Source organism: Epargyreus clarus, unplaced genomic scaffold, assembly GCF_041222505.1.
Source record: "Epargyreus clarus isolate Ecla_fem2 unplaced genomic scaffold, WU_Ecla_fem_2.2 ptg000018l, whole genome shotgun sequence".
Taxonomy (NCBI): domain Eukaryota; kingdom Metazoa; phylum Arthropoda; class Insecta; order Lepidoptera; family Hesperiidae; genus Epargyreus; species Epargyreus clarus.
In genome coordinates, this window is record NW_027332226.1 from 10,730,607 (window position 1) to 10,743,133 (window position 12,527).

General features: G+C 35.3%; 1 protein-coding gene across 4 annotated transcripts in view; it reads left to right on the plus strand.

Annotated features, from left to right (window-relative positions):
• Window positions 1–2,421: 2,421 nt before the first annotated feature.
• Window positions 2,422–12,527, plus strand: part of tutl (immunoglobulin superfamily member turtle) — a 97,770-nt gene continuing 87,664 nt past the window's right edge. For all 4 annotated transcript variants that reach the window (XR_012103133.1, XR_012103132.1, XM_073083108.1 and 1 more), the window contains exon 1: window positions 2,422–2,767. The gene's annotated coding sequence lies outside the window, so the exon portion shown is untranslated. The remainder of the gene's footprint in view (window positions 2,768–12,527) is intronic.

Below are 12,527 nucleotides of genomic sequence, written 5' to 3' on the forward strand. Positions count from 1 at the left end.
ATTGCAGACGACTACTGCAAACAAATCATCAGGCATATTGAACGTGGTAGAACCCTATGTGGTTCGACTCCGGCGGCACCACCGTCACACCTATTTCTGCCTCATTAGAGCGGCGTTAAGTGTTGCTGTGTTCTGGTTTGAAGGGTGTGGTAAGGGCGACATACTTTTCCGAGGCGTTTCAGCTTAGTCCTCAGGGGTAGCGGCGCAACTGTGGTCGACCTCATTAGGGTTGATTACATATGTCCATGGGCGGCAGGAGCCACCGGGTGGGCTGCATGCTCGTCTACTACTCCTATATTATTTAAAAAAACATTCTATAATATAAAAAAAGTTCAACAAAATATAAATGGCCCTAAAGACAATAAAAACTGTCCAAAATTTCTACGAATAACCGATATATTTTAAAGGCGTAAATTGTAATCTGAATCGGGCATTATCTGACAAGCGAGCTGACACATTTAACTCGTGAATTGGTCCAACTGGACCAGGGCGAGTGCCAACTGCGGCTATCTTCAATTTATATTAGCCTTTATACCCTCCAACTACAGCTGTCAAGATATTACTGCGAAATTTGTTAAACTCATTAATAACGTTTATGCTGAGGGAAATTGTTATTACAATTATATTTTTGGACTTTATCGTTTTAGAGCATAACCGTTGCTACATCTTTTAAATAAAGACGAAAGTTCTAAGCCTTCTGTCTGTGACTTCGATATAATTATTTAATCCTGTGACATTTTACGATAAAACAATAATCGGATTTGTATTTTTTTATTTTAAGACCTGTTGGACTGATTTTAAAAACACGCAACGTGTTTTATTCACCCATAAAAATATGTAGGTTCCCGACTAAAATATAAAAATGCATGGTTAAGTGATGTATAATGTCCGTCCATTAGTCTTTTAAGGTCTACTGCTGAATGTGGGCCTCTCTCAATATGCATAATATAAAATTAATCGAAACCTTTTGTACTTAAATTGCAGGGCAATATCGTTCGCTTCTAAGTATTTTCATCTTACAACAACAGTGTTATAAGGGCTGTGTTCTACTTTGAAGGGTGTGGCAAGGCATTGATATCACTCTATGAGGTCATAACTTATTTAAGGGTCATCGAAGCGTTCGAAGGCTGTAACAACCATTTACCATAATGCACATTGTATGTTCGTTTACTACAATACCAAACAATCAAAGCCATGCAGAATCACGTAGTAGAAAATAGTCACCGATTTTCTTATACCCATTTCCTTGTCTTCCGATTATGCAGAGTCACTACATGCGACTATTGTGTTATCGTCAAGTAGTGCATGTGTAACTCGTGTCTCAATCAAGAAGGGAAGGTTGTTACATGCGTGGGAACTTGGGAACTAATCGCAGACCGATATGGGTCAGTGGGTTTTTAGTGGGGTTTTAATTTGATGTTTGCTTTTTACGGGATTTTGCAAATAGAGAGAAACAAAACAGTTTACCGCCTTTTTCTATTTTGTTTGTTAACTGTTCTTTGTTTATCAAAGAGTTTTAGTATTACTTACTAATCAATAAAAAAAATAAAAAAATGTAGTCATAATTTCGGCCACTGGGCGAACAAGTGTAATTAAATTGGCTTTACAGTCGTAAAAATTGGGTTACCGCTTTTGTGATGCTTCTAGCATATAAAAAATGAATCTGAAAAGATAACTAAAGTACCATTTTTTTAAATTTCATCGTTTTTTTATTCGTTATATTTTGATACATTAAAAACAGCTGTACCTAGTTGAGAAGGTTTTGTCACCCTTTACACTTTTTACCCTTCATTACCCTTAACAAGGGATTATAAGATGAGATATCATTTTAACACAATTTCGTGATAGGAAATGTTACAAAACAACCTGTAAATTTGTTATATTATTTTAGCCAAATTAAACACTTAATGGTGCAAATTAATCATCTTTGTTCATTACAGTGGAGCGTTATGTTAATTGTAATAGGGTAATGTGCAGTGTTGGTTTAACTTGAAGCGCTTGGATGTGTGTGGCATTTCGTGCCAGCGAGGTGCCACTCCCAGTCTAAAATATTTGTGTGGATCTCGAAGTAGGTCAAATATTCACATAAGCTCCGATCCTTATGTTACTTATGCCGCTATTACTCTACTACTCATCTACGAGTATTTTTACATACAAGTATAAAAATAGATGTCAAGTGTAACGTCTTTGAACCGCGTATAGTGGTATTTTGTTCGCTTTGGATAGTAGTGTTCTTTAGAAAATATACAGCATACATACACATGAACTTCTTTAGCTTGAAGTATGGTTTCGGGGACGCTCGAGCTACGAAGCACATTTTTCACCGAGTATCCATGTGTGTAAATGAGGCTTTAGTGTCTGGCTTTTCCGAGTGGCAGACGAGAGGTGTCGCGCTTGCGCGGGCGGGCGCGGGAGGGCGCTGGCGTCGCCGTCGCGGCAGTGCTGTGCGCGTCTCCGTGCTCTCACTACCTGTATTCCGTTAACTTACACTTGACGCATTGACCGCAAGCGATCTTTACAAAATACACCGCGCGGCCATGCTTCCAACAAACATTCGTTTGGCTTCAGTGTTTCATTAATTGTTTAAGTGATGATTCTGACATAAATGTTAAGTTTGGAGTCGAGCGCGGTGGTAAACAACCGGTCCAGATAGGGAAGCTGCGTCTGCCCCGAGCCCGGTTACAGTGGAATGCGGCAATTTTAACTACTGCGGACTTCGGGACCCATTTATGAATTGGGATTGACCGTTTTCTTCACGTAAAATAAGGTAAGTAACTCTATTGATATTGATTTTATTTATGTTTGTTTTCTAGTATAAAAACAGTTGTGTTAATACACGGATGAAGAGTACTGCTAAACATTCGTGTCCAATTAGCATAGCATATGAGTATGAAAACACACACATTACTTTAACTGTAACAGTAATTACCGATATTTAATGTAAATAATGATATTTATTAGTTACATAAAATTATTCGTGGTAAAAATTTAAATATATTTACTCGCGAAATATTGACGGTTTTCATGTAAAGTCTTATTTGTTGCTAAACGTATGCACTCATTTATAACTTATAACACGCCAAAGCCTTAAATATACTTCTCGTAAGCCTTCGTACATAATCGATCCAAATTTCGTGCTCTACCGTACGCTCTACCTTGTTTAATGCTAAATAATAGAGCTATGTTATTTAATATTAACACGTAAAGGGTTTATCAGAACTAAGTTCAATGATACAAATAAGTTTTAAGCCATTTTTGTTACTGAAGCAGTGTAGTCATTTTAATTACATTTATTCTTTATTTTTTATTAATTATTGAGATATATTTTATTTCGCTATTAAAATGTCTTATTATAAAATTTTCTTGTTTATTTATTAAATATAATAACAAATGTATTTATGTAGAATATAAAAGTTTATGAGGTAAAGTTATTTGTTATTGTAGTGTCGTTTTTCGTGATATACCTATGTGCAATAGTTAATGAATTAATCTGTAATATATTTACGCTTATCAATATAAATTTTAGAATATGAATATGTACAATAAAAATGTATGAGGAATAGATTTTCATTTACAAAATTCATAAAAATAGTAAAACGCTCATAGAGTAGGTACATGAAGAATAATTTACAAAGGTGCAGATGCAGAATAAATAATGAAATTCCTTAACCGGGAATCAAACCTGAGAGTCTAACCGACCGATGTAGTGATTGTACCATGCGGATTTTATAAGGATAAATTTATCGATATTTATCCGCAACTCTCTGTGTCCGCTATACAAATCGATAGTCAAAATACTAGAGACGTTACACAATGTAATTATGTACACAACTGCTCGACTAGTTACAGTACAGCCTCCACTTGCACTAAAGAATTCTCGTGTCGTATTGAGGTCATACATTGTTACCTAATCTGTGGTAATTATGAGCACGATAGTCTTCTAAAATTATAATGATTATTTATTGTTTAATTATGTGTGTCACTGTGCTTTTGGTTGTATAATATTGGATTTATTAAGTTAGGTGTAATAAAAATTTAGGTGAAATAATTTTATATTTTTGAAGAGACTGCCAGCATTTTGGGAACATTGCCTAACGACAGCAATGCTCATAATTTTTATGGTATTGTTTTTCTGTTTGTTTTTTTTATTTCATTCGCAAATTTTATAAATATTTCTAGGTGGTACAGTGTATTGTACGTATCAATAAATATAATAAATCATTTTTTTTAGATTACACTTTTCTGTAGCAGGTAAATCGTTAAAAAACATTTTTTCTTAAAACTTCAAATCATAGTTCCCTTCAATAACTAACTTTATTAACCTTATCAAACCGAATTTTATTCTAAGTGTAGCAAAAATTGTTCACCGCTTTTAAACAGGGTACTTACATGGCACAAAAAAAACTGAACTCGTTTACAAATGTGTACTCAACACGCGCTAACATCCTTGGTTGAAAAATGCACACGACAATTCATTGTAAAAATGTCCACTGGAGTCAAGTGATGTTATTCTATATCAAACAGACTTACCGACGCGACCTCTTATTGATCAAATACCCGCCTTACATTTTGCATGATGCATACCTTTGTGGATTTAAAGTAACGTGACTCAGAATACGAGGACCTGTTCTATAACTGAATTGTTTGTAATCGAACATAAACATAGACAGTAGCGTGGGAACTTTTAACATCTTATTAAGTATGCACGATCAATACTTAGATTTACATCCTCAGGTCAATAAACTGGAGTGCTTATTTATTATTCGATTTTTAGTAATTCTCATTCTCGCTGCTAGAATTATTAAATTATTTTATAGTACATTTCTTGTATCTTTGTGCACTCAAATGTACTCTAGCTGGACACGGATCTCTTTCCGTCGCTGGGGAAATTAGAGACAACCGGACACTACGCCAATTGGCGAGAACTAATATAGTAAATAAATGAATATGCTACACAGTAAGCACCGTAACCACAATTAAAATCTCGAATCTAAATATATATAACTCAAAGGTGACTGACTGACATAGTGATCTATCAACGCACAGCCCAAACCACTGGACGAATCGGGCTGAAATTTAGCATGCAGGTAGATGTTATGACCTAGGCATCCGCTAAGAAAGGATTTTGGTCAATTCGACCCCCAAGGGGATAAAATAGGGGATGAAAATATTACTTCGTAACGCGAGCGAAGCCGCGGGCAAAAGCTCGTTCTTAAAATAAAACTTAACACTTATATTGAAACGGGAATAATTAGAATAAATATAATGAAAATGAAAGTTCAGTTAGCGATTGAGATCAATGACTTAACCAAAGTGCGTTAACTGTTAATTACAGAGTTAAATCAGAAAAACGAGTGTAATTACGGAGGTGTTTAAAAACTCGGTCGCAATTAGGTTACAATACATATGTATAGAACATAACTTGGTAACAGGCGTAGAGAACGTGGAGCGCACAACCTGGCTTGTGCAGATCGTAACAGCTTAAAAGTTAAGCAACGTCAAGCGCGGTCGGAAATTGGATGGAGAACCGTTAGTAGCTAAGAATGTGCATTTCCGTACCCTTCGGTAATTGTGTTTATTTTCAATGTCGTTACCGTTGGATCACATTTGGTAATTCTTATCGTAGAATTACGGGGATGAAAAAATATTCGGTTAAATTCCATCAATCCGCCATCAATCAATAGAATATATTTCGCGGATAAGTCGCGAAAACCAATGCACCGTGGTACATAATAAGGGTTGCATCCAGGTCCTGGAAAACATAAGCATTTTATTTACAACATATGAAACGGAAAATAAAAATATCTTCTGGTGGTGACTCTACTGAGACTTTTATCCTTATTATAATTTTATTACTCTAAATCAAATAGCAAAATACTCAACTATAGGTACTATTCTTATAGAACTAAATTCTTACAGGAATTTCGAAGATGTACATGAATAAAATATAATCATGATCTCTATTTTTGCTTATTTCGTGGTCGTGATAGTAATAATCGTAGAATGAGAATGAATACCGTATAATTTACTTCTATGCGTTATTTCACTATCAAATGCAATGCCGGTAGGTACATCACAAGACGGATTAAGTAAGATAAATCACTTTCTTTTCTACTAACGACTTCGGAGAGATCTATTCCGTGCTCTACATTTCCCACGGCAGTGGACTCCTGCGAACTGAACTAAGAACCATTGTTATTTTTTATATATCTTTTTATGGCGATTACAACATCGCCTTTTTCAATAAATGTGCTTTCTATTATTACGCGTGACTATAATTTTTGAACTACAATACGACTTGCGTGCACAATGGTCACAATGGTTGTGTGGTAGAAGGTCCCGGGTTTGGTTCGTCCAGGCGGAAACACAAATTTAAAAAGAAATTTAGATGTTTGCTATGGATCCGAGCGATTTTGTTATCTTGTGTCTATGTGTGTCCGTGTGTACGTGTATGTGTATTCATGGAAATATCCGTGGGAATAGGGTATTTTTATAGGACAGGACTCCTATCCTTAATAGAGTTAATTACCTACATATGATGTCCGCCGATGACCATCAGGCGGACTGCATACCTAGGTACCTTTTTTTTGTGGCCGTCCTCGGCGCTGCGTAGAAAACTCCGGGATCTCTAAAGGAACGCAACCGGAGTCCTCTTAGCGCGTTGCCCCGTCGGGCTCCGCCCAGGTGAGCTTGACGCTCGCCACACCGTCTGATGTGTACGACGGTATGCGACCATACAGCCGTCCTTCCCGGGGTCGCTGACGGGCGGTTCGAGCTCTCACTCTTGCCACCCGCAACCCCGGAAACCCCCTTTTAGTCGCCTCTTACGACAGGCAGGAGATAACGTTGTCCTATCCTACCTATACCGTAACCTATACCGTATACGACTATGTACTCGTCTGGTACTATAAACATTTTTGTATTTGGTACTTATAATATAAAAACTTCATAAACTACGTTTTCCTAATGCGCTGTAAATAGTTGAATAAATATAGAGAAAGATATAAATAGAAAGGTTCTATTCTGAGAAGGTGTTATTGTACAATCTTTGAATATAAATAACATTACGTTTTTAAGTTGATTAAAATGTATTAACTGTATTAAAATCGAAGACATGAAATTACTGTCTATGTTAGATAGAAAGTATAATGAATTACTGTCTTAAAATATTTTCTATGTTATGTAGATGCATTTATAATTCAAAAACGAATATATTCGTATGTATTATTTTCAGGTTTGCAATCTAGGTCCTTGAAGTTAATCTTCTTCTCGTTATATTATATGCTATGAATATTAATCTTGGAAAATGACCACTCATTACAAACTAATATAAATAACTAGGTAGCCGATAGAGAGTCGGTTAATATGTCCGATACGCGGACTGAATTTGAAATTGTGGGTGAAATGCATAATAACATCATTATTATTCATTGAGTGTAGTATATTTGTGTTAAAACACTCGTACTTTGTTCTGTCATCTGAATTAATAATTTTGGATGGGAATAACAAAATTGTAACATTTATTCGTTGCGCATTTTTCATATTAATATAAAATTCTTATTTGTGATCGAAGTATAAAATATATAATTTTCTTATTAATAAAATATTGAGATTCATATAAAGGTGTTATATAAATCTCAATATTTTATTATATACTAAGATAGATTGTCTCGAAAATACGAATTTGGTTTTCCAAGCCTTTGAAACGGAATTTTTGGCGGTTATACGTATTTCTTACATTTCGGTGGAAGCTTGTGGTTGCTGGCTGACTTACATATGAGGCGGCCATTATAATCCACACAGTACCAATGCACCTGTGAACAACTTCAGCTAAAACCCCAGTTTTATACGAATTGGCTGCAGATGTCCATGGGCTGCAGTGGTCACTCACGATCAGGTGGACTACATGCTCATGTACTATTGCAATCTTATATATAACATGTAAAAATTTTAAAAAAATATGAGTTTCATTTCTAATTATTATATATTATAATAAATATTTCAGCAAAGGTATTTATGACACTAAATCATTTAAAACTGTTTTGCAATTCATTGTTCCATTGGATGAACGGTATAATGGTAAACACTAACATAATGTTTCATTTTGAAAGTAAAGTTTTTGTTTTCATTAATAAGGGCATTAGTTAGTACCGTAACAATAGCAGCCTACGTTACAGGTACTTATGTATAGAACAGAGGTTCTCAAACTCATTTCGTCTACCCATTTTTAAAATCAGTTTCTAGGGATACTTTTTTCAGTTTTTGTGAATAGTTCGACGACAAAACAGATTTTTTTCATAGATATCAATAATGTCTCTGGTTTCTAGGGAGCCTTCTTCAGTTTTTGGGAATAGTTTTGCGATAAAAAAAAAGATTTACCTGAAAGTAACAAAAATGATTCTGTAATCTGCTTGGTGAAAAGAGCATTCTCCTATTTCCGAGTCTCCAATGCTAAAATATATTATCAATCTCCAAAACTTTTTTAACGCCTCCAATTTTTTGTGCCCTTCTTCGTCCTGTAGGCCTCTAACACACACAACGGGGCGTTATCGCTCACTTTGAGAAACACTGGCATAGAATGAGGCCGCGTCCCGATTGTCGCCCGTTAGCAGGTAAGCCCGAGTATATTCCCAACTGTACTATATAATGATGCATTGAAACTCATACTCTCAATTGGGGAGTCTGAGGTTCAAATCTCACGCACCTCAAAGTTGCGTTTTAGAAATAATTTATCACCAATGGTCATGGTATTCGCTATGAGAGGAGTTCTATCACCAACAGTGAGACAATAAGGGTTCATTTGTATCTAAAGACACGTTGCATATGAGACGCGTGGCAGACAAGCAAAAATTATTCTCCTATACAATTAACTAAAACGCTTTCTACACTCACAGCCCCACACTAGGGATCCCTGTATCGTGGATGCTATGGACACACACAGAAATAAATACACAAACACCCAGACCCAGAAACAGAAATCTAAATTCTTCATTCAGAAATCTGTCTGGCCGGGGATCGAACCCGGGACCCTCTGCGTGTCAGACCGGCATGGTGACCGCTCCGCCACGCGGGTCGTCATTATACCTATGTATGGATATATTGGACGTATTTATATCTACCGTGCCAGTAAAAATAGTAAAACTTGTTTGCTACGGCCCGTGTCTGACACGTTCAACGACTGTAGATATAAACGAGGCCACGTCCCTAATGTCGCCGCTAGCAGGTAAGTCAGAGCATACGAGTATTCCCAGCTGCGGTTAGCTGCGCGTAATATAATGCATTGTAATTAATTCATCGGGATCGAGTTGATTGTGTTGCTAATTCTGCATTGAGCCACGACCTTCGCAAAACACACACGCCTTTGTATCCCGCCATACAAAATACGGCAATATTGTACCGCAATTGATGTGTACTTGACCAGTTAGCCCAGTAATTTGAATTCAGTCTAAATACTGAAGGTCTCCGAGAAATGATTATGCGAAATAGTGTACATAGTACAAATGTACTATTTATAGTTTTGTTTTTATTGTACACTAGCTGACCCGACCAACTTTGTACCGCCTCAAAATCTATTTATCAAATATATTTCATATTAATTATAGCCTATGTTACTCGTAGATAATGTAGCTTTCGAATGGTGAAAGAATTTTTAAAATCGGTCCAGTAGTTTTTGAGCCTATTCATTACAACCAAACAAACAAACAAAGTTTTCCTCTTTATAATATTAGTGTAGACAATTGGATCGATGAGAAATATTCGAATGTTGCTTTTACTCTTGATATGAAAGGATATAAGTACATATGTATATATGTCGGTAAAATTTGAGTCGTAGGTACTGTTTGAAATCGTATATGAGGATAAATGACAGTGGCGAAACATGAGAGCAACATATGAGGTGATCACCGGTCCTCAGGAGTAACACTCAAGTGTTTGGCTTTAGGTACAACCCCTTATTTACATGAAGTCTGACCCATTTACTACAATTGGACTTCGATGCAAAAAATATTGTTTCCTATTAGTAGAACAAAATTTAAACGCCGTATAAATATGGCAATTTTGTAAAATAGCACAGAGAAGAACTTCTTAGAGAAAACGTGCCTACGTACTGTTAACGATTATAAGTTCTATTAATTATGCTGTAGCTTCAGCTTGGTACTCAGTAATGGGAAGTTTAAAGCCGCTTACTTACGTTTTGAAGTGCCGAAGCGGTCTTTTGAATACCTTAACTGTTATTCAATTCAGGCAGATGGAATTTAATTAACGCGGATATTTGTAACAGAGTATGAAATTTCAGGAAATTTGTACATTTAATATTTTAAAAATAAGTAAGTATGCCACTTGCAAAGTGTTTTGAGTGGAACGTAAAATTGGATTTTTTCAATCTAAGTATGTATTATACCTAAGTAATAAATGCTAATCTGTACAAATAATATCTGGAGCAATTTGTAACCATGTCATGATGATGATGTTTCTTGATTAATATTTTCAAGTTAAATATTATTTTTAACAAGGGTTCCTCATAAAGCTTATATTCTACGTTTTATTTTTAAATTATATAAAAAGAGGTGAAAAGGAGATGTGATTAATAATGTAACATGCACCAAGTATGCTGTCTTCCCAATTTTATTACATTATTAATATTTTACTCAACTTACTAGAAATTTAAGGAGCCAGAGAATAGTATAGGAAATAGAATCTTCCCGGAAATAGAACAAATTAATGTGTTTGTGGTTACAATACTTTAACTTTCTTTACATTACTTAATAGTGCCTATAACTTAGCGTTAAAAGGATTCCGTAGAAGAACCAGTTCTTGAAATATGTTATCCAGATAAATCAAACAAACTTCCGCCGAGCAAGCTGTTCACAATCGCAGCCTAATTCACACTTCAGAAAGTTAAAGAAGTTGCGATGGAGAGACGATCACCAAATTGTATGTTTCAACGTAACCAAATGTAACTCGATTCCATTACTTTCAAATAACTATTGATTAAGAATTTACATTTACGTTTAAAAGTCTCTTGTATAATTTTATTTGTGACATATTTATTACGTGTCTAAATTGGAACGTAATTTATGTAATTTTACGCGATAGTGAAATAATGTTCCGGCTTTCACAGACTACCTATTTCTTTTTTTTAATATATGTCCGGGTTATATTCAAATACAAAATTAATATCATTATAATTTAATTAATTGTTTGTTTTAGTAATAACTTGTACATGACACAATTTAAAATTATTTGACTGATTTAATTGATTTAACTCTGGCAACAATTTTACAGGCAGTCCTAACAACAAAACAAAATATTAAAAAAGAATGTGAGAAAAAACAAATGAGGCTCTATTTTTAAATAAAAACTGTTCCAATTTTATCCACGGATTTATAAAATCACACATCATTAAGTATTTTTAATTATAGATTTATATTCCGATTTAGAAAAAAAGTAGTGTCAATTTATCCATATTATGACTGACCTAATTATGGTAAAGAAGATATATCTTATTAGATACCTAATTTTTGTTTATTAGTAGGATACGTAATAATTACAATCGTATACGAGTAAAATCCTAAATTTAAATAATTCACACATCTCCATACCTGGGTAAGTACTACACATTTTTCCGATATTCATATTCGTTCGTCAAGTGATGAGTCGCTCTGGGATTGAACGAGTGTACGAAGCGTGGGTGGGCAAATTGTAAGAAATCAATGACGTTCTCTAGGGTTCCCAACTCATTTTCTGTAATCGAAAGAGCGATTCATCATTGTGTAAGCTAGATCCAGTATGATTTCCCGAGGTCCCACCACCACACCCACTTATCGTGACGTAGTTCTGTGTATCGATAGAAGGATGTTGATGTCGGCTAACTTATATATGAGCCGACTATAGAATCTAGCTTCAAGTAGAATCTTTTCTACGAGTATATGAAGTTGTTCACAGAAGTCGGAGCGGACGTGAACACTAATGATCGGATAGGCGCAGCAGATTTATTTATTAAAATTAAGGAGTTTAATACCACGAGATGCGTTGCAAAGCCAGCTCATATAAAGGGTGTAAATAAGCTATTCTTATTATCCTTACTATTTACTTACTCTAATAAATGTAACTTTGATATTCTGTGCAGTTATGACTGTTTTAATTTAATTTGTACGTATGGTTGTTGTCAACCCTAGTCTGTTAGCCACCACCGCGGTGGCGTATTTCTACGAAAGTCCTCTAGAGGAAGAATAAAAACAAAACTAAGAAAATACTTCCTGTACAAACTGGGTGGTGGTGGAGCTCTCTTTACTTTCTCCCATCTATGTCTACCTCATGATAGCAGTGTTGTAGCAGTCTAACTGTTATGTCTACTAGTCTACCGTGCAAATAGTCCTGGATCTCGGATTCAAAATTTCATTTCTATATTTGTAGGTAGGTGATGATGGCATAATCCCGCAATCCCACTGAGAACAGCTCTACCTTTAACCTACCACTTTGTCCATACAATTTAGTAGATTCCGTACGCCTTTCTTATGTATTTCTAG